This window comes from Hyla sarda, unplaced genomic scaffold (assembly GCF_029499605.1).
Source record: "Hyla sarda isolate aHylSar1 unplaced genomic scaffold, aHylSar1.hap1 scaffold_330, whole genome shotgun sequence".
In the NCBI taxonomy this organism is placed as follows: Eukaryota; Metazoa; Chordata; class Amphibia; order Anura; family Hylidae; genus Hyla; species Hyla sarda.
Window position 1 is genome coordinate 248020 of NW_026610043.1, and position 21420 is coordinate 269439.

At 43.3% G+C, this 21420-nt stretch overlaps 12 pseudogenes; all 12 read left to right on the top strand.

Annotated features, from left to right (window-relative positions):
• The first annotated feature begins 1066 nt into the window (after nucleotides 1–1066).
• LOC130330116 (U2 spliceosomal RNA) lies at nucleotides 1067–1330 on the top strand (annotated as a pseudogene).
• A 1470-nt stretch (nucleotides 1331–2800) lies between these two features.
• Nucleotides 2801–3064, top strand: LOC130330118 (U2 spliceosomal RNA; annotated as a pseudogene).
• A 1473-nt stretch (nucleotides 3065–4537) lies between these two features.
• LOC130330119 (U2 spliceosomal RNA) lies at nucleotides 4538–4801 on the top strand (annotated as a pseudogene).
• Nucleotides 4802–6276: 1475 nt separating this feature from the next.
• On the top strand, nucleotides 6277–6540 carry LOC130330120 (U2 spliceosomal RNA; annotated as a pseudogene).
• A 1460-nt stretch (nucleotides 6541–8000) lies between these two features.
• Nucleotides 8001–8271, top strand: LOC130330222 (U2 spliceosomal RNA; annotated as a pseudogene).
• A 1470-nt stretch (nucleotides 8272–9741) lies between these two features.
• LOC130330122 (U2 spliceosomal RNA) lies at nucleotides 9742–10005 on the top strand (annotated as a pseudogene).
• Nucleotides 10006–11471: 1466 nt separating this feature from the next.
• On the top strand, nucleotides 11472–11736 carry LOC130330211 (U2 spliceosomal RNA; annotated as a pseudogene).
• Nucleotides 11737–13217: 1481 nt separating this feature from the next.
• LOC130330123 (U2 spliceosomal RNA) lies at nucleotides 13218–13481 on the top strand (annotated as a pseudogene).
• A 1474-nt stretch (nucleotides 13482–14955) lies between these two features.
• On the top strand, nucleotides 14956–15220 carry LOC130330212 (U2 spliceosomal RNA; annotated as a pseudogene).
• A 1466-nt stretch (nucleotides 15221–16686) lies between these two features.
• LOC130330124 (U2 spliceosomal RNA) lies at nucleotides 16687–16950 on the top strand (annotated as a pseudogene).
• A 1480-nt stretch (nucleotides 16951–18430) lies between these two features.
• On the top strand, nucleotides 18431–18695 carry LOC130330156 (U2 spliceosomal RNA; annotated as a pseudogene).
• Nucleotides 18696–20160: 1465 nt separating this feature from the next.
• LOC130330202 (U2 spliceosomal RNA) lies at nucleotides 20161–20424 on the top strand (annotated as a pseudogene).
• Nucleotides 20425–21420: the final 996 nt, after the last annotated feature.

A 21420-nucleotide genomic window follows, 5' to 3' on the forward strand; every position in this document is an offset into this window, starting at 1 on the left:
AACTGCTGCTCACAACCAATGTTGCAATGGAGTGTCTCCATCTGCTGGTGGTATTGGAAAGGCATTAGTGCTATGACAGGGTCTGAAGAAGAAGAAGAAGAAGAAGAAGACGGAAAAAAATATATATAAAAAGAAAAAGAGAGAGAGAGAGAGAGACTGACTTAGTGAGCGAGTGAGTGAGAGAGTGAGAGTGAGTGAGAGTGAATGAGTGAGTGAGTGATTGAGTGAGTGAGTGAGTGAGTGAGAACAAATGAGTTAAAGCAAGTGAGTGAGAGAGATCGAATGAATGAAAGTCTGAATGACAGAAAGAAAAAAGGATGAAGAAAGAAGCATGAAGAAAAAAAAATGTATATGGAGTTGCTGACATGAGTGCAATCTACAAAGCCGTTGAGGCTGATCCTCATGGGAGGATTATTGCACCAGGACCCTTAGCACTTTTAAAATGCCATTCAATGCCACGGGCTAGATGTAAACTGCAGATGACCATGTTGTGGTAGTTACCATGGATACCCAAGTGATGTGTGAGCTAACACATAGGCCCAACAGATTCCAAGAAGGCCAGAATCACCAGCGGCACCACCATCGATTGTCAGGTCACCCGGATTCAGCAAATACCAGAGTCCAAAATGATGCAGGTTTATACTGTTAATTTTCAGTTTATCGTTACAGTTGGTGTTATTCCATGTCGGAAGGGACGCAGCTACAGCCAGTGGGGTAACTAGAGACAGGCAGGCAGCTATGTGCAACAAAGGTAGGCGTGTTGTTTTCATATGCAGATCTGAAATATTGTCTTATATGCAAGAGGAGGAGTGATGGGGGTTCAGGCAAAAGCCAGGCTATGGATTGCATTGCTAAATGCTCCATCAGAGTGCAATGGTCGCCTGTCCTTTTTTTAAGTGATGATGTGGGTTTAGCCTGTGCTGTATGTATGTATGTATGGGTGGCTGACTGCCACCCACCCAGAGAGTGTATGGGAGTCTGGTTGGCGGCCAGCCTTCCTTCCATTCCTATGAGTAATGTGAGTGCTCATGAAGGGGACATGGTTGGGTCCACCCCTTTCCCGGTTATCCCCTCTAGGCCTTTTGGCTTAGATCAAGTGTAAAAAAAGAAAGGATCTTGCGACAGATCGCATCCTGAGGCACGTTTTTTTTTGTGTGAATACTTGCACTTGGGTGACTTGTGAGCACATACTGATACATACGTTCCCTATCTGGGGACCATAAATTAAATGGATTTTTGAGAAAGGGAGCTGATTTGGAAGCTTGCTTCTGTCGCCCTATGCATTGACCCGATGTGGCAGTATCTTCGGGTAGTGAACAGTGCACCACCCCATTCCAGTGTTAAACAAGAAAGATTCTCATTTAATCCTCCGTGGGTGAGAATTTGAGTTTGAGAATTGGAGACCAAAATGATGAGTTGCACTGACTGGTTTATGAACGTCTATTCATTTAGCGTTTTAATGACCATGTTTGCACACTGATTGGTGTAAAAAAATAAAATAAAACTAAATAATAATAATCTAGCACACCTGTGCAGGTTTGACATGACATGACAGGTAGCTGTCTTGTGGGTGGTGCTGAATCCTGTTAAATGACATGAGGGTCTCATGCCTATACACAAGGGTGTGTCATTGCTGTTGCTTGACCATGCATTGGTTTCTGTGGTCAGTGAATGATAAAAACAAAATTTACCATCCATTGATGGATGGGAAATCCGCCATGAGGCATTTGTTTTTAGAAACTGCTGCTCACAACCAATGTTGCAATGGAGTGTCTCCATCTGCTGGTGGTATTGGAAAGGCATTAGTGCTATGACAGGGTCTGAAGAAGAAGAAGAAGAAGAAGAAGACGGAAAAAAATATATATAAAAAGAAAAAGAGAGAGAGAGAGAGAGACTGACTTAGTGAGCGAGTGAGTGAGAGAGTGAGAGTGAGTGAGAGTGAATGAGTGAGTGAGTGATTGAGTGAGTGAGTGAGTGAGAACAAATGAGTTAAAGCAAGTGAGTGAGAGAGATCGAATGAATGAAAGTCTGAATGACAGAAAGAAAAAAGGATGAAGAAAGAAGCATGAAGAAAAAAAAATGTATATGGAGTTGCTGACATGAGTGCAATCTACAAAGCCGTTGAGGCTGATCCTCATGGGAGGATTATTGCACCAGGACCCTTAGCACTTTTAAAATGCCATTCAATGCCACGGGCTAGATGTAAACTGCAGATGACCATGTTGTGGTAGTTACCATGGATACCCAAGTGATGTGTGAGCTAACACATAGGCCCAACAGATTCCAAGAAGGCCAGAATCACCAGCGGCACCACCATCGATTGTCAGGTCACCCGGATTCAGCAAATACCAGAGTCCAAAATGATGCAGGTTTATACTGTTAATTTTCAGTTTATCGTTACAGTTGGTGTTATTCCATGTCGGAAGGGACGCAGCTACAGCCAGTGGGGTAACTAGAGACAGGCAGGCAGCTATGTGCAACAAAGGTAGGCGTGTTGTTTTCATATGCAGATCTGAAATATTGTCTTATATGCAAGAGGAGGAGTGATGGGGGTTCAGGCAAAAGCCAGGCTATGGATTGCATTGCTAAATGCTCCATCAGAGTGCAATGGTCGCCTGTCCTTTTTTTAAGTGATGATGTGGGTTTAGCCTGTGCTGTATGTATGTATGTATGGGTGGCTGACTGCCACCCACCCAGAGAGTGTATGGGAGTTTGGTTGGCTGCCAGCCTTCCTTCCATTCCTATGAGTAATGTGAGTGCTCATGAAGGGGACATGGTTGGGTCCACCCCTTTCCCGGTTATCCCCTCTAGGCCTTTTGGCTTAGATCAAGTGTAAAAAAAGAAAGGATCTTGCGACAGATCGCATCCTGAGGCACGTTTTTTTTTGTGTGAATACTTGCACTTGGGTGACTTGTGAGCACATACTGATACATACGTTCCCTATCTGGGGACCATAAATTAAATGGATTTTTGAGAAAGGGAGCTGATTTGGAAGCTTGCTTCTGTCGCCCTATGCATTGACCCGATGTGGCAGTATCTTCGGGTAGTGAACAGTGCACCACCCCATTCCAGTGTTAAACAAGAAAGATTCTCATTTAATCCTCCGTGGGTGAGAATTTGAGTTTGAGAATTGGAGACCAAAATGATGAGTTGCACTGACTGGTTTATGAACGTCTATTCATTTAGCGTTTTAATGACCATGTTTGCACACTGATTGGTGTAAAAAAATAAAATAAAACTAAATAATAATAATCTAGCACACCTGTGCAGGTTTGACATGACATGACAGGTAGCTGTCTTGTGGGTGGTGCTGAATCCTGTTAAATGACATGAGGGTCTCATGCCTATACACAAGGGTGTGTCATTGCTGTTGCTTGACCATGCATTGGTTTCTGTGGTCAGTGAATGATAAAAACAAAATTTACCATCCATTGATGGATGGGAAATCCGCCATGAGGCATTTGTTTTTAGAAACTGCTGCTCACAACCAATGTTGCAATGGAGTGTCTCCATCTGCTGGTGGTATTGGAAAGGCATTAGTGCTATGACAGGGTCTGAAGAAGAAGAAGAAGAAGAAGAAGAAGACGGAAAAAAATATATATAAAAAGAAAAAGAGAGAGAGAGAGAGAGACTGACTTAGTGAGCGAGTGAGTGAGAGAGTGAGAGTGAGTGAGAGTGAATGAGTGAGTGAGTGATTGAGTGAGTGAGTGAGTGAGAACAAATGAGTTAAAGCAAGTGAGTGAGAGAGATCGAATGAATGAAAGTCTGAATGACAGAAAGAAAAAAGGATGAAGAAAGAAGCATGAAGAAAAAAAAATGTATATGGAGTTGCTGACATGAGTGCAATCTACAAAGCCGTTGAGGCTGATCCTCATGGGAGGATTATTGCACCAGGACCCTTAGCACTTTTAAAATGCCATTCAATGCCACGGGCTAGATGTAAACTGCAGATGACCATGTTGTGGTAGTTACCATGGATACCCAAGTGATGTGTGAGCTAACACATAGGCCCAACAGATTCCAAGAAGGCCAGAATCACCAGCGGCACCACCATCGATTGTCAGGTCACCCGGATTCAGCAAATACCAGAGTCCAAAATGATGCAGGTTTATACTGTTAATTTTCAGTTTATCGTTACAGTTGGTGTTATTCCATGTCGGAAGGGACGCAGCTACAGCCAGTGGGGTAACTAGAGACAGGCAGGCAGCTATGTGCAACAAAGGTAGGCGTGTTGTTTTCATATGCAGATCTGAAATATTGTCTTATATGCAAGAGGAGGAGTGATGGGGGTTCAGGCAAAAGCCAGGCTATGGATTGCATTGCTAAATGCTCCATCAGAGTGCAATGGTCGCCTGTCCTTTTTTTAAGTGATGATGTGGGTTTAGCCTGTGCTGTATGTATGTATGTATGGGTGGCTGACTGCCACCCACCCAGAGAGTGTATGGGAGTTTGGTTGGCTGCCAGCCTTCCTTCCATTCCTATGAGTAATGTGAGTGCTCATGAAGGGGACATGGTTGGGTCCACCCCTTTCCCGGTTATCCCCTCTAGGCCTTTTGGCTTAGATCAAGTGTAAAAAAAGAAAGGATCTTGCGACAGATCGCATCCTGAGGCACGTTTTTTTTTGTGTGAATACTTGCACTTGGGTGACTTGTGAGCACATACTGATACATACGTTCCCTATCTGGGGACCATAAATTAAATGGATTTTTGAGAAAGGGAGCTGATTTGGAAGCTTGCTTCTGTCGCCCTATGCATTGACCCGATGTGGCAGTATCTTCGGGTAGTGAACAGTGCACCACCCCATTCCAGTGTTAAACAAGAAAGATTCTCATTTAATCCTCCGTGGGTGAGAATTTGAGTTTGAGAATTGGAGACCAAAATGATGAGTTGCACTGACTGGTTTATGAACGTCTATTCATTTAGCGTTTTAATGACCATGTTTGCACACTGATTGGTGTAAAAAAATAAAATAAAACTAAATAATAATAATCTAGCACACCTGTGCAGGTTTGACATGACATGACAGGTAGCTGTCTTGTGGGTGGTGCTGAATCCTGTTAAATGACATGAGGGTCTCATGCCTATACACAAGGGTGTGTCATTGCTGTTGCTTGACCATGCATTGGTTTCTGTGGTCAGTGAATGATAAAAACAAAATTTACCATCCATTGATGGATGGGAAATCCGCCATGAGGCATTTGTTTTTAGAAACTGCTGCTCACAACCAATGTTGCAATGGAGTGTCTCCATCTGCTGGTGGTATTGGAAAGGCATTAGTGCTATGACAGGGTCTGAAGAAGAAGAAGAAGAAGAAGACGGAAAAAAATATATATAAAAAGAAAAAGAGAGAGAGAGAGAGAGACTGACTTAGTGAGCGAGTGAGTGAGAGAGTGAGAGTGAGTGAGAGTGAATGAGTGAGTGAGTGATTGAGTGAGTGAGTGAGTGAGTGAGTGAGAACAAATGAGTTAAAGCAAGTGAGTGAGAGAGATCGAATGAATGAAAGTCTGAATGACAGAAAGAAAAAAGGATGAAGAAAGAAGCATGAAGAAAAAAAAATTTATATGGAGTTGCTGACATGAGTGCAATCTACAAAGCCGTTGAGGCTGATCCTCATGGGAGGATTATTGCACCAGGACCCTTAGCACTTTTAAAATGCCATTCAATGCCACGGGCTAGATGTAAACTGCAGATGACCATGTTGTGGTAGTTACCATGGATACCCGAATGATGTGTGAGCTAACACATAGGCCCAACAGATTCCAAGAAGGCCAGAATCACCAGCGGCACCACCATCGATTGTCAGGTCACCCGGATTCAGCAAATACCAGAGTCCAAAATGATGCAGGTTTATACTGTTAATTTTCAGTTTATCGTTACAGTTGGTGTTATTCCATGTCGGAAGGGACGCAGCTACAGCCAGTGGGGTAACTAGAGACAGGCAGGCAGCTATGTGCAACAAAGGTAGGCGTGTTGTTTTCATATGCAGATCTGAAATATTGTCTTATATGCAAGAGGAGGAGTGATGGGGGTTCAGGCAAAAGCCAGGCTATGGATTGCATTGCTAAATGCTCCATCAGAGTGCAATGGTCGCCTGTCCTTTTTTTAAGTGATGATGTGGGTTTAGCCTGTGCTGTATGTATGTATGTATGGGTGGCTGACTGCCACCCACCCAGAGAGTGTATGGGAGTCTGGTTGGCTGCCAGCCTTCCTTCCATTCCTATGAGTAATGTGAGTGCTCATGAAGGGGACATGGTTGGGTCCAGCCCTTTCCCGGTTATCCCCTCTAGGCCTTTTGGCTTAGATCAAGTGTAAAAAAAGAAAGGATCTTGCGACAGATCGCATCCTGAGGCACGTTTTTTTTTGTGTGAATACTTGCACTTGGGTGACTTGTGAGCACATACTGATACATACGTTCCCTATCTGGGGACCATAAATTAAATGGATTTTTGAGAAAGGGAGCTGATTTGGAAGCTTGCTTCTGTCGCCCTATGCATTGACCCGATGTGGCAGTATCTTCGGGTAGTGAACAGTGCACCACCCCATTCCAGTGTTAAACAAGAAAGATTCTCATTTAATCCTCCGTGGGTGAGAATTTGAGTTTGAGAATTGGAGACCAAAATGATGAGTTGCACTGACTGGTTTATGAACGTCTATTCATTTTATCGTTTTAATGACCATGTCTGCACACTGATTGGTGTAAAAAAATAAAATAAAACTAAATAATAATAATCTAGCACACCTGTGCAGGTTTGACATGACATGACAGGTAGCTGTCTTGTGGGTGGTGCTGAATCCTGTTAAATGACATGAGGGTCTCATGCCTATACACAAGGGTGTGTCATTGCTGTTGCTTGACCATGCATTGGTTTCTGTGGTCAGTGAATGATAAAAACAAAATTTACCACCCATTGATGGATGGAAAATCCGCCATGAGGCATTTGTTTTTAGAAACTGCTGCTCACAACCAATGTTGCAATGGAGTGTCTCCATCTGCTGGTGGTATTGGAAAGGCATTAGTGCTATGACAGGGTCTGAAGAAGAAGAAGAAGAAGAAGAAGACGGAAAAAAATATATATAAAAAGAAAAAGAGAGAGAGAGAGAGAGACTGACTTAGTGAGCGAGTGAGTGAGAGAGTGAGAGTGAGTGAGAGTGAATGAGTGAGTGAGTGATTGAGTGAGTGAGTGAGTGAGTGAGAACAAATGAGTTAAAGCAAGTGAGTGAGAGAGATCGAATGAATGAAAGTCTGAATGACAGAAAGAAAAAAGGATGAAGAAAGAAGCATGAAGAAAAAAAAATGTATATGGAGTTGCTGACATGAGTGCAATCTACAAAGCCGTTGAGGCTGATCCTCATGGGAGGATTATTGCACCAGGACCCTTAGCACTTTTAAAATGCCATTCAATGCCACGGGCTAGATGTAAACTGCAGATGACCATGTTGTGGTAGTTACCATGGATACCCAAGTGATGTGTGAGCTAACACATAGGCCCAACAGATTCCAAGAAGGCCAGAATCACCAGCGGCACCACCATCGATTGTCAGGTCACCCGGATTCAGCAAATACCAGAGTCCAAAATGATGCAGGTTTATACTGTTAATTTTCAGTTTATCGTTACAGTTGGTGTTATTCCATGTCGGAAGGGACGCAGCTACAGCCAGTGGGGTAACTAGAGACAGGCAGGCAGCTATGTGCAACAAAGGTAGGCGTGTTGTTTTCATATGCAGATCTGAAATATTGTCTTATATGCAAGAGGAGGAGTGATGGGGGTTCAGGCAAAAGCCAGGCTATGGATTGCATTGCTAAATGCTCCATCAGAGTGCAATGGTCGCCTGTCCTTTTTTTAAGTGATGATGTGGGTTTAGCCTGTGCTGTATGTATGTATGTATGGGTGGCTGACTGCCACCCACCCAGAGAGTGTATGGGAGTCTGGTTGGCGGCCAGCCTTCCTTCCATTCCTATGAGTAATGTGAGTGCTCATGAAGGGGACATGGTTGGGTCCACCCCTTTCCCGGTTATCCCCTTTTGGCTTAGATCAAGTGTAAAAAAAGAAAGGATCTTGCGACAGATCGCATCCTGAGGCACGTTTTTTTTTGTGTGAATACTTGCACTTGGGTGACTTGTGAGCACATACTGATACATACGTTCCCTATCTGGGGACCATAAATTAAATGGATTTTTGAGAAAGGGAGCTGATTTGGAAGCTTGCTTCTGTCGCCCTATGCATTGACCCGATGTGGCAGTATCTTCGGGTAGTGAACAGTGCACCACCCCATTCCAGTGTTAAACAAGAAAGATTCTCATTTAATCCTCCGTGGGTGAGAATTTGAGTTTGAGAATTGGAGACCAAAATGATGAGTTGCACTGACTGGTTTATGAACGTCTATTCATTTAGCGTTTTAATGACCATGTTTGCACACTGATTGGTGTAAAAAAATAAAATAAAACTAAATAATAATAATCTAGCACACCTGTGCAGGTTTGACATGACATGACAGGTAGCTGTCTTGTGGGTGGTGCTGAATCCTGTTAAATGACATGAGGGTCTCATGCCTATACACAAGGGTGTGTCATTGCTGTTGCTTGACCATGCATTGGTTTCTGTGGTCAGTGAATGATAAAAACAAAATTTACCATCCATTGATGGATGGGAAATCCGCCATGAGGCATTTGTTTTTAGAAACTGCTGCTCACAACCAATGTTGCAATGGAGTGTCTCCATCTGCTGGTGGTATTGGAAAGGCATTAGTGCTATGACAGGGTCTGAAGAAGAAGAAGAAGAAGAAGAAGACGGAAAAAAATATATTTAAAAAGAAAAAGAGAGAGAGAGAGAGAGACTGACTTAGTGAGCGAGTGAGTGAGAGAGTGAGAGTGAGTGAGAGTGAGTGAGTGAGTGATTGAGTGAGTGAGTGAGTGAGTGAGAACAAATGAGTTAAAGCAAGTGAGTGAGAGAGATCGAATGAATGAAAGTCTGAATGACAGAAAGAAAAAAGGATGAAGAAAGAAGCATGAAGAAAAAAAAATGTATATGGAGTTGCTGACATGAGTGCAATCTACAAAGCCGTTGAGGCTGATCCTCATGGGAGGATTATTGCACCAGGACCCTTAGCACTTTTAAAATGCCATTCAATGCCACGGGCTAGATGTAAACTGCAGATGACCATGTTGTGGTAGTTACCATGGATACCCGAATGATGTGTGAGCTAACACATAGGCCCAACAGATTCCAAGAAGGCCAGAATCACCAGCGGCACCACCATCGATTGTCAGGTCACCCGGATTCAGCAAATACCAGAGTCCAAAATGATGCAGGTTTATACTGTTAATTTTCAGTTTATCGTTACAGTTGGTGTTATTCCATGTCGGAAGGGACGCAGCTACAGCCAGTGGGGTAACTAGAGACAGGCAGGCAGCTATGTGCAACAAAGGTAGGCGTGTTGTTTTCATATGCAGATCTGAAATATTGTCTTATATGCAAGAGGAGGAGTGATGGGGGTTCAGGCAAAAGCCAGGCTATGGATTGCATTGCTAAATGCTCCATCAGAGTGCAATGGTCGCCTGTCCTTTTTTTAAGTGATGATGTGGGTTTAGCCTGTGCTGTATGTATGTATGTATGGGTGGCTGACTGCCACCCACCCAGAGAGTGTATGGGAGTCTGGTTGGCTGCCAGCCTTCCTTCCATTCCTATGAGTAATGTGAGTGCTCATGAAGGGGACATGGTTGGGTCCACCCCTTTCCCGGTTATCCCCTCTAGGCCTTTTGGCTTAGATCAAGTGTAAAAAAAGAAAGGATCTTGCGACAGATCGCATCCTGAGGCACGTTTTTTTTTGTGTGAATACTTGCACTTGGGTGACTTGTGAGCACATACTGATACATACGTTCCCTATCTGGGGACCATAAATTAAATGGATTTTTGAGAAAGGGAGCTGATTTGGAAGCTTGCTTCTGTCGCCCTATGCATTGACCCGATGTGGCAGTATCTTCGGGTAGTGAACAGTGCACCACCCCATTCCAGTGTTAAACAAGAAAGATTCTCATTTAATCCTCCGTGGGTGAGAATTTGAGTTTGAGAATTGGAGACCAAAATGATGAGTTGCACTGACTGGTTTATGAACGTCTATTCATTTAGCGTTTTAATGACCATGTTTGCACACTGATTGGTGTAAAAAAAATAAAATAAAACTAAATAATAATAATCTAGCACACCTGTGCAGGTTTGACATGACATGACAGGTAGCTGTCTTGTGGGTGGTGCTGAATCCTGTTAAATGACATGAGGGTCTCATGCCTATACACAAGGGTGTGTCATTGCTGTTGCTTGACCATGCATTGGTTTCTGTGGTCAGTGAATGATAAAAACAAAATTTACCATCCATTGATGGATGGGAAATCCGCCATGAGGCATTTGTTTTTAGAAACTGCTGCTCACAACCAATGTTGCAATGGAGTGTCTCCATCTGCTGGTGGTATTGGAAAGGCATTAGTGCTATGACAGGGTCTGAAGAAGAAGAAGAAGACGGAAAAAAATATATATAAAAAGAAAAAGAGAGAGAGAGAGAGAGACTGACTTAGTGAGCGAGTGAGTGAGAGAGTGAGAGTGAGTGAGAGTGAATGAGTGAGTGAGTGATTGAGTGAGTGAGTGAGTGAGTGAGAACAAATGAGTTAAAGCAAGTGAGTGAGAGAGATCGAATGAATGAAAGTCTGAATGACAGAAAGAAAAAAGGATGAAGAAAGAAGCATGAAGAAAAAAAAATGTATATGGAGTTGCTGACATGAGTGCAATCTACAAAGCCGTTGAGGCTGATCCTCATGGGAGGATTATTGCACCAGGACCCTTAGCACTTTTAAAATGCCATTCAATGCCACGGGCTAGATGTAAACTGCAGATGACCATGTTGTGGTAGTTACCATGGATACCCAAGTGATGTGTGAGCTAACACATAGGCCCAACAGATTCCAAGAAGGCCAGAATCACCAGCGGCACCACCATCGATTGTCAGGTCACCCGGATTCAGCAAATACCAGAGTCCAAAATGATGCAGGTTTATACTGTTAATTTTCAGTTTATCGTTACAGTTGGTGTTATTCCATGTCGGAAGGGACGCAGCTACAGCCAGTGGGGTAACTAGAGACAGGCAGGCAGCTATGTGCAACAAAGGTAGGCGTGTTGTTTTCATATGCAGATCTGAAATATTGTCTTATATGCAAGAGGAGGAGTGATGGGGGTTCAGGCAAAAGCCAGGCTATGGATTGCATTGCTAAATGCTCCATCAGAGTGCAATGGTCGCCTGTCCTTTTTTTAAGTGATGATGTGGGTTTAGCCTGTGCTGTATGTATGTATGTATGGGTGGCTGACTGCCACCCATCCAGAGAGTGTATGGGAGTCTGGTTGGCTGCCAGCCTTCCTTCCATTCCTATGAGTAATGTGAGTGCTCATGAAGGGGACATGGTTGGGTCCACCCCTTTCCCGGTTATCCCCTCTAGGCCTTTAGGCTTAGATCAAGTGTAAAAAAAGAAAGGATCTTGCGACAGATCGCATCCTGAGGCACGTTTTTTTTTTGTGTGAATACTTGCACTTGGGTGACTTGTGAGCACATACTGATACATACGTTCCCTATCTGGGGACCATAAATTAAATGGATTTTTGAGAAAGGGAGCTGATTTGGAAGCTTGCTTCTGTCGCCCTATGCATTGACCCGATGTGGCAGTATCTTCGGGTAGTGAACAGTGCACCACCCCATTCCAGTGTTAAACAAGAAATATTCTCATTTAATCCTCCGTGGGTGAGAATTTGAGTTTGAGAATTGGAGACCAAAATGATGAGTTGCACTGACTGGTTTATGAACGTCTATTCATTTAGCGTTTTAATGACCATGTTTGCACACTGATTGGTGTAAAAAAATAAAATAAAACTAAATAATAATAATCTAGCACACCTGTGCAGGTTTGACATGACATGACAGGTAGCTGTCTTGTGGGTGGTGCTGAATCCTGTTAAATGACATGAGGGTCTCATGCCTATACACAAGGGTGTGTCATTGCTGTTGCTTGACCATGCATTGGTTTCTGTGGTCAGTGAATGATAAAAACAAAATTTACCATCCATTGATGGATGGGAAATCCGCCATGAGGCATTTGTTTTTAGAAACTGCTGCTCACAACCAATGTTGCAATGGAGTGTCTCCATCTGCTGGTGGTATTGGAAAGGCATTAGTGCTATGACAGGGTCTGAAGAAGAAGAAGAAGAAGAAGAAGAAGACGGAAAAAAATATATATAAAAAGAAAAAGAGAGAGAGAGAGAGAGACTGACTTAGTGAGCGAGTGAGTGAGAGAGTGAGAGTGAGTGAGAGTGAATGAGTGAGTGAGTGATTGAGTGAGTGAGTGAGTGAGTGAGTGAGAACAAATGAGTTAAAGCAAGTGAGTGAGAGAGATCGAATGAATGAAAGTCTGAATGACAGAAAGAAAAAAGGATGAAGAAAGAAGCATGAAGAAAAAAAAATTTATATGGAGTTGCTGACATGAGTGCAATCTACAAAGCCGTTGAGGCTGATCCTCATGGGAGGATTATTGCACCAGGACCCTTAGCACTTTTAAAATGCCATTCAATGCCACGGGCTAGATGTAAACTGCAGATGACCATGTTGTGGTAGTTACCATGGATACCCGAATGATGTGTGAGCTAACACATAGGCCCAACAGATTCCAAGAAGGCCAGAATCACCAGCGGCACCACCATCGATTGTCAGGTCACCCGGATTCAGCAAATACCAGAGTCCAAAATGATGCAGGTTTATACTGTTAATTTTCAGTTTATCGTTACAGTTGGTGTTATTCCATGTCGGAAGGGACGCAGCTACAGCCAGTGGGGTAACTAGAGACAGGCAGGCAGCTATGTGCAACAAAGGTAGGCGTGTTGTTTTCATATGCAGATCTGAAATATTGTCTTATATGCAAGAGGAGGAGTGATGGGGGTTCAGGCAAAAGCCAGGCTATGGATTGCATTGCTAAATGCTCCATCAGAGTGCAATGGTCGCCTGTCCTTTTTTTAAGTGATGATGTGGGTTTAGCCTGTGCTGTATGTATGTATGTATGGGTGGCTGACTGCCACCCACCCAGAGAGTGTATGGGAGTCTGGTTGGCTGCCAGCCTTCCTTCCATTCCTATGAGTAATGTGAGTGCTCATGAAGGGGACATGGTTGGGTCCACCCCTTTCCCGGTTATCCCCTCTAGGCCTTTTGGCTTAGATCAAGTGTAAAAAAAGAAAGGATCTTGCGACAGATCGCATCCTGAGGCACGTTTTTTTTTGTGTGAATACTTGCACTTGGGTGACTTGTGAGCACATACTGATACATACGTTCCCTATCTGGGGACCATAAATTAAATGGATTTTTGAGAAAGGGAGCTGATTTGGAAGCTTGCTTCTGTCGCCCTATGCATTGACCCGATGTGGCAGTATCTTCGGGTAGTGAACAGTGCACCACCCCATTCCAGTGTTAAACAAGAAAGATTCTCATTTAATCCTCCGTGGGTGAGAATTTGAGTTTGAGAATTGGAGACCAAAATGATGAGTTGCACTGACTGGTTTATGAACGTCTATTCATTTAGCGTTTTAATGACCATGTCTGCACACTGATTGGTGTAAAAAAATAAAATAAAACTAAATAATAATAATCTAGCACACCTGTGCAGGTTTGACATGACATGACAGGTAGCTGTCTTGTGGGTGGTGCTGAATCCTGTTAAATGACATGAGGGTCTCATGCCTATACACAAGGGTGTGTCATTGCTGTTGCTTGACCATGCATTGGTTTCTGTGGTCAGTGAATGATAAAAACAAAATTTACCACCCATTGATGGATGGAAAATCCGCCATGAGGCATTTGTTTTTAGAAACTGCTGCTCACAACCAATGTTGCAATGGAGTGTCTCCATCTGCTGGTGGTATTGGAAAGGCATTAGTGCTATGACAGGGTCTGAAGAAGAAGAAGAAGAAGAAGAAGACGGAAAAAAATATATATAAAAAGAAAAAGAGAGAGAGAGAGAGAGACTGACTTAGTGAGCGAGTGAGTGAGAGAGTGAGAGTGAGTGAGAGTGAATGAGTGAGTGAGTGATTGAGTGAGTGAGTGAGTGAGTGAGAACAAATGAGTTAAAGCAAGTGAGTGAGAGAGATCGAATGAATGAAAGTCTGAATGACAGAAAGAAAAAAGGATGAAGAAAGAAGCATGAAGAAAAAAAAATGTATATGGAGTTGCTGACATGAGTGCAATCTACAAAGCCGTTGAGGCTGATCCTCATGGGAGGATTATTGCACCAGGACCCTTAGCACTTTTAAAATGCCATTCAATGCCACGGGCTAGATGTAAACTGCAGATGACCATGTTGTGGTAGTTACCATGGATACCCAAGTGATGTGTGAGCTAACACATAGGCCCAACAGATTCCAAGAAGGCCAGAATCACCAGCGGCACCACCATCGATTGTCAGGTCACCCGGATTCAGCAAATACCAGAGTCCAAAATGATGCAGGTTTATACTGTTAATTTTCAGTTTATCGTTACAGTTGGTGTTATTCCATGTCGGAAGGGACGCAGCTACAGCCAGTGGGGTAACTAGAGACAGGCAGGCAGCTATGTGCAACAAAGGTAGGCGTGTTGTTTTCATATGCAGATCTGAAATATTGTCTTATATGCAAGAGGAGGAGTGATGGGGGTTCAGGCAAAAGCCAGGCTATGGATTGCATTGCTAAATGCTCCATCAGAGTGCAATGGTCGCCTGTCCTTTTTTTAAGTGATGATGTGGGTTTAGCCTGTGCTGTATGTATGTATGTATGGGTGGCTGACTGCCACCCATCCAGAGAGTGTATGGGAGTCTGGTTGGCTGCCAGCCTTCCTTCCATTCCTATGAGTAATGTGAGTGCTCATGAAGGGGACATGGTTGGGTCCACCCCTTTCCCGGTTATCCCCTCTAGGCCTTTAGGCTTAGATCAAGTGTAAAAAAAGAAAGGATCTTGCGACAGATCGCATCCTGAGGCACGTTTTTTTTTTGTGTGAATACTTGCACTTGGGTGACTTGTGAGCACATACTGATACATACGTTCCCTATCTGGGGACCATAAATTAAATGGATTTTTGAGAAAGGGAGCTGATTTGGAAGCTTGCTTCTGTCGCCCTATGCATTGACCCGATGTGGCAGTATCTTCGGGTAGTGAACAGTGCACCACCCCATTCCAGTGTTAAACAAGAAATATTCTCATTTAATCCTCCGTGGGTGAGAATTTGAGTTTGAGAATTGGAGACCAAAATGATGAGTTGCACTGACTGGTTTATGAACGTCTATTCATTTAGCGTTTTAATGACCATGTTTGCACACTGATTGGTGTAAAAAAATAAAATAAAACTAAATAATAATAATCTAGCACACCTGTGCAGGTTTGACATGACATGACAGGTAGCTGTCTTGTGGGTGGTGCTGAATCCTGTTAAATGACATGAGGGTCTCATGCCTATACACAAGGGTGTGTCATTGCTGTTGCTTGACCATGCATTGGTTTCTGTGGTCAGTGAATGATAAAAACAAAATTTACCATCCATTGATGGATGGGAAATCCGCCATGAGGCATTTGTTTTTAGAAACTGCTGCTCACAACCAATGTTGCAATGGAGTGTCTCCATCTGCTGGTGGTATTGGAAAGGCATTAGTGCTATGACAGGGTCTGAAGAAGAAGAAGAAGAAGAAGAAGACGGAAAAAAATATATATAAAAAGAAAAAGAGAGAGAGAGAGAGAGACTGACTTAGTGAGCGAGTGAGTGAGAGAGTGAGAGTGAGTGAGAGTGAGTGAGTGAGTGATTGAGTGAGTGAGTGAGTGAGAACAAATGAGTTAAAGCAAGTGAGTGAGAGAGATCGAATGAATGAAAGTCTGAATGACAGAAAGAAAAAAGGATGAAGAAAGAAGCATGAAGAAAAAAAAATGTATATGGAGTTGCTGACATGAGTGCAATCTACAAAGCCGTTGAGGCTGATCCTCATGGGAGGATTATTGCACCAGGACCCTTAGCACTTTTAAAATGCCATTCAATGCCACGGGCTAGATGTAAACTGCAGATGACCATGTTGTGGTAGTTACCATGGATACCCGAATGATGTGTGAGCTAACACATAGGCCCAACAGATTCCAAGAAGGCCAGAATCACCAGCGGCACTACCATCGATTGTCAGGTCACCCGGATTCAGCAAATACCAGAGTCCAAAATGATGCAGGTTTATACTGTTAATTTTCAGTTTATCGTTACAGTTGGTGTTATTCCATGTCGGAAGGGACGCAGCTACAGCCAGTGGGGTAACTAGAGACAGGCAGGTAGCTATGTGCAACAAAGGTAGGCGTGTTGTTTTCATATGCAGATCTGAAATATTGTCTTATATGCAAGAGGAGGAGTGATGGGGGTTCAGGCAAAAGCCAGGCTATGGATTGCATTGCTAAATGCTCCATCAGAGTGCAATGGTCGCCTGTCCTTTTTTTAAGTGATGATGTGGGTTTAGCCTGTGCTGTATGTATGTATGTATGGGTGGCTGACTGCCACCCACCCAGAGAGTGTATGGGAGTCTGGTTGGCTGCCAGCCTTCCTTCCATTCCTATGAGTAATGTGAGTGCTCATGAAGGGGACATGGTTGGGTCCACCCCTTTCCCGGTTATCCCCTCTAGGCCTTTTGGCTTAGATCAAGTGTAAAAAAAGAAAGGATCTTGCGACAGATCGCATCCTGAGGCACGTTTTTTTTTGTGTGAATACTTGCACTTGGGTGACTTGTGAGCACATACTGATACATACGTTCCCTATCTGGGGACCATAAATTAAATGGATTTTTGAGAAAGGGAGCTGATTTGGAAGCTTGCTTCTGTCGCCCTATGCATTGACCCGATGTGGCAGTATCTTCGGGTAGTGAACAGTGCACCACCCCATTCCAGTGTTAAACAAGAAAGATTCTCATTTAATCCTCCGTGGGTGAGAATTTGAGTTTGAGAATTGGAGACCAAAATGATGAGTTGCACTGACTGGTTTATGAACGTCTATTCATTTAGCGTTTTAATGACCATGTTTGCACACTGATTGGTGTAAAAAAATAAAATAAAACTAAATAATAATAATCTAGCACACCTGTGCAGGTTTGACATGACATGACAGGTAGCTGTCTTGTGGGTGGTGCTGAATCCTGTTAAATGACATGAGGGTCTCATGCCTATACACAAGGGTGTGTCATTGCTGTTGCTTGACCATGCATTGGTTTCTGTGGTCAGTGAATGATAAAAACAAAATTTACCATCCATTGATGGATGGGAAATCCGCCATGAGGCATTTGTTTTTAGAAACTGCTGCTCACAACCAATGTTGCAATGGAGTGTCTCCATCTGCTGGTGGTATTGGAAAGGCATTAGTGCTATGACAGGGTCTGAAGAAGAAGAAGAAGAAGAAGAAGAAGACGGAAAAAAATATATATAAAAAGAAAAAGAGAGAGAGAGAGAGAGACTGACTTAGTGAGCAAGTGAGTGAGAGAGTGAGAGTGAGTGAGAGTGAATGAGTGAGTGAGTGATTGAGTGAGTGAGTGAGTGAGTGAGTGAGAACAAATGAGTTAAAGCAAGTGAGTGAGAGAGATCGAATGAATGAAAGTCTGAATGACAGAAAGAAAAAAGGATGAAGAAAGAAGCGTGAAGAAAAAAAATGTATATGGAGTTGCTGACATGAGTGCAATCTACAAAGCCGTTGAGGCTGATCCTCATGGGAGGATTATTGCACCAGGACCCTTAGCACTTTTAAAATACCATTCAATGCCACGGGCTAGATGTAAACTGCAGATGACCATGTTGTGGTAGTTACCATGGATACCCAAGTGATGTGTGAGCTAACACATAGGCCCAACAGATTCCAAGAAGGCCAGAATCACCAGCGGCACCACCATCGATTGTCAGGTCACCCGGATTCAGCAAATACCAGAGTCCAAAATGATGCAGGTTTATACTGTTAATTTTCAGTTTATCGTTACAGTTGGTGTTATTCCATGTCGGAAGGGACGCAGCTACAGCCAGTGGGGTAACTAGAGACAGGCAGGCAGCTATGTGCAACAAAGGTAGGCGTGTTGTTTTCATATGCAGATCTGAAATATTGTCTTATATGCAAGAGGAGGAGTGATGGGGGTTCAGGCAAAAGCCAGGCTATGGATTGCATTGCTAAATGCTCCATCAGAGTGCAATGGTCGCCTGTCCTTTTTTTAAGTGATGATGTGGGTTTAGCCTGTGCTGTATGTATGTATGTATGGGTGGCTGACTGCCACCCACCCAGAGAGTGTATGGGAGTCTGGTTGGCTGCCAGCCTTCCTTCCATTCCTATGAGTAATGTGAGTGCTCATGAAGGGGACATGGTTGGGTCCACCCCTTTCCTGGTTATCCCCTCTAGGCCTTTTGGCTTAGATCAAGTGTAAAAAAAGAAAGGATCTTGCGACAGATCGCATCCTGGGGCACGTTTTTTTTTTGTGTGAATACTTGCACTTGGGTGACTTGTGAGCACATACTGATACATACGTTCCCTATCTGGGGACCATAAATTAAATGGATTTTTGAGAAAGGGAGCTGATTTGGAAGCTTGCTTCTGTCGCCCTATGCATTGACCCGATGTGGCAGTATCTTCGGGTAGTGAACAGTGCACCACCCCATTCCAGTGTTAAACAAGAAAGATTCTCATTTAATCCTCCGTGGGTGAGAATTTGAGTTTGAGAATTGGAGACCAAAATGATGAGTTGCACTGACTGGTTTATGAACGTCTATTCATTTAGCGTTTTAATGACCATGTTTGCACACTGATTGGTGTAAAAAAATAAAACTAAATAATAATAATCTAGCACACCTGTGCAGGTTTGACATGACATGACAGGTAGCTGTCTTGTGGGTGGTGCTGAATCCTGTTAAATGACATGAGGGTCTCATGCCTATACACAAGGGTGTGTCATTGCTGTTGCTTGACCATGCATTGGTTTCTGTGGTCAGTGAATGATAAAAACAAAATTTACCATCCATTGATGGATGGGAAATCCGCCATGAGGCATTTGTTTTTAGAAACTGCTGCTCACAACCAATGTTGCAATGGAGTGTCTCCATCTGCTGGTGGTATTGGAAAGGCATTAGTGCTATGACAGGGTCTGAAGAAGAAGAAGAAGAAGAAGAAGACGGAAAAAAATATATATAAAAAGAAAAAGAGAGAGAGAGAGAGAGACTGACTTAGTGAGCGAGTGAGTGAGAGAGTGAGAGTGAGTGAGAGTGAATGAGTGAGTGAGTGATTGAGTGAGTGAGTGAGTGAGAACAAATGAGTTAAAGCAAGTGAGTGAGAGAGATCGAATGAATGAAAGTCTGAATGACAGAAAGAAAAAAGGATGAAGAAAGAAGCATGAAGAAAAAAAAATGTATATGGAGTTGCTGACATGAGTGCAATCTACAAAGCCGTTGAGGCTGATCCTCATGGGAGGATTATTGCACCAGGACCCTTAGCACTTTTAAAATGCCATTCAATGCCACGGGCTAGATGTAAACTGCAGATGACCATGTTGTGGTAGTTACCATGGATACCCAAGTGATGTGTGAGCTAACACATAGGCCCAACAGATTCCAAGAAGGCCAGAATCACCAGCGGCACCACCATCGATTGTCAGGTCACCCGGATTCAGCAAATACCAGAGTCCAAAATGATGCAGGTTTATACTGTTAATTTTCAGTTTATCGTTACAGTTGGTGTTATTCCATGTCGGAAGGGACGCAGCTACAGCCAGTGGGGTAACTAGAGACAGGCAGGCAGCTATGTGCAACAAAGGTAGGCGTGTTGTTTTCATATGCAGATCTGAAATATTGTCTTATATGCAAGAGGAGGAGTGATGGGGGTTCAGGCAAAAGCCAGGCTATGGATTGCATTGCTAAATGCTCCATCAGAGTGCAATGGTCGCCTGTCCTTTTTTTAAGTGATGATGTGGGTTTAGCCTGTGCTGTATGTATGTATGTATGGGTGGCTGACTGCCACCCACCCAGAGAGTGTATGGGAGTCTGGTTGGCTGCCAGCCTTCCTTCCATTCCTATGCGTAATGTGAGTGCTCATGAAGGGGACATGGTTGGGTCCACCCCTTTCCCGGTTATCCCCTCTAGGCCTTTTGGCTTAGATCAAGTGTAAAAAAAGAAAGGATCTTGCGACAGATCGCATCCTGAGGCACGTTTTTTTTTGTGTGAATACTTGCACTTGGGTGACTTGTGAGCACATACTGATACATACGTTCCCTACCTGGGGACCATAAATTAAATGGATTTTTGAGAAAGGGAGCTGATTTGGAAGCTTGCTTCTGTCGCCCTATGCATTGACCCGATGTGGCAGTATCTTCGGGTAGTGAACAGTGCACCACCCCATTCCAGTGTTAAACAAGAAAGATTCTCATTTAATCCTCCGTGGGTGAGAATTTGAGTTTGAGAATTGGAGACCAAAATGATGAGTTGCACTGACTGGTTTATGAACGTCTATTCATTTAGCGTTTTAATGACCATGTTTGCACACTGATTGGTGTAAAAAAATAAAATAAAACTAAATAATAATAATCTAGCACACCTGTGCAGGTTTGACATGACATGACAGGTAGCTGTCTTGTGGGTGGTGCTGAATCCTGTTAAATGACATGAGGGTCTCATGCCTATACACAAGAGTGTGTCATTGCTGTTGCTTGACCATGCATTGGTTTCTGTGGTCAGTGAATGATAAAAACAAAATTTACCATCCATTGATGGATGGGAAATCCGCCATGAGGCATTTGTTTTTAGAAACTGCTGCTCACAACCAATATTGCAATGGAGTGTCTCCATCTGCTGGTGGTATTGGAAAGGCATTAGTGCTATGACAGGGTCTGAAGAAGAAGAAGAAGAAGAAGAAGACGGAAAAAAATATATATAAAAAGAAAGAGAGAGAGAGAGAGAGACTGACTTAGTGAGCGAGTGAGTGAGAGAGTGAGAGTGAGTGAGAGTGAATGAGTGAGTGAGTGATTGAGTGAGTGAGTGAGTGAGAACAAATGAGTTAAAGCAAGTGAGTGAGAGAGATCGAATGAATGAAAGTCTGAATGACAGAAAGAAAAAAGGATGAAGAAAGAAGCATGAAGAAAAAAAAATGTATATGGAGTTGCTGACATGAGTGCAATCTACAAAGCCGTTGAGGCTGATCCTCATGGGAGGATTATTGCACCAGGACCCTTAGCACTTTTAAAATGCCATTCAATGCCACGGGCTAGATGTAAACTGCAGATGACCATGTTGTGGTAGTTACCATGGATACCCAAGTGATGTGTGAGCTAACACATAGGCCCAACAGATTCCAAGAAGGCCAGAATCACCAGCGGCACCACCATCGATTGTCAGG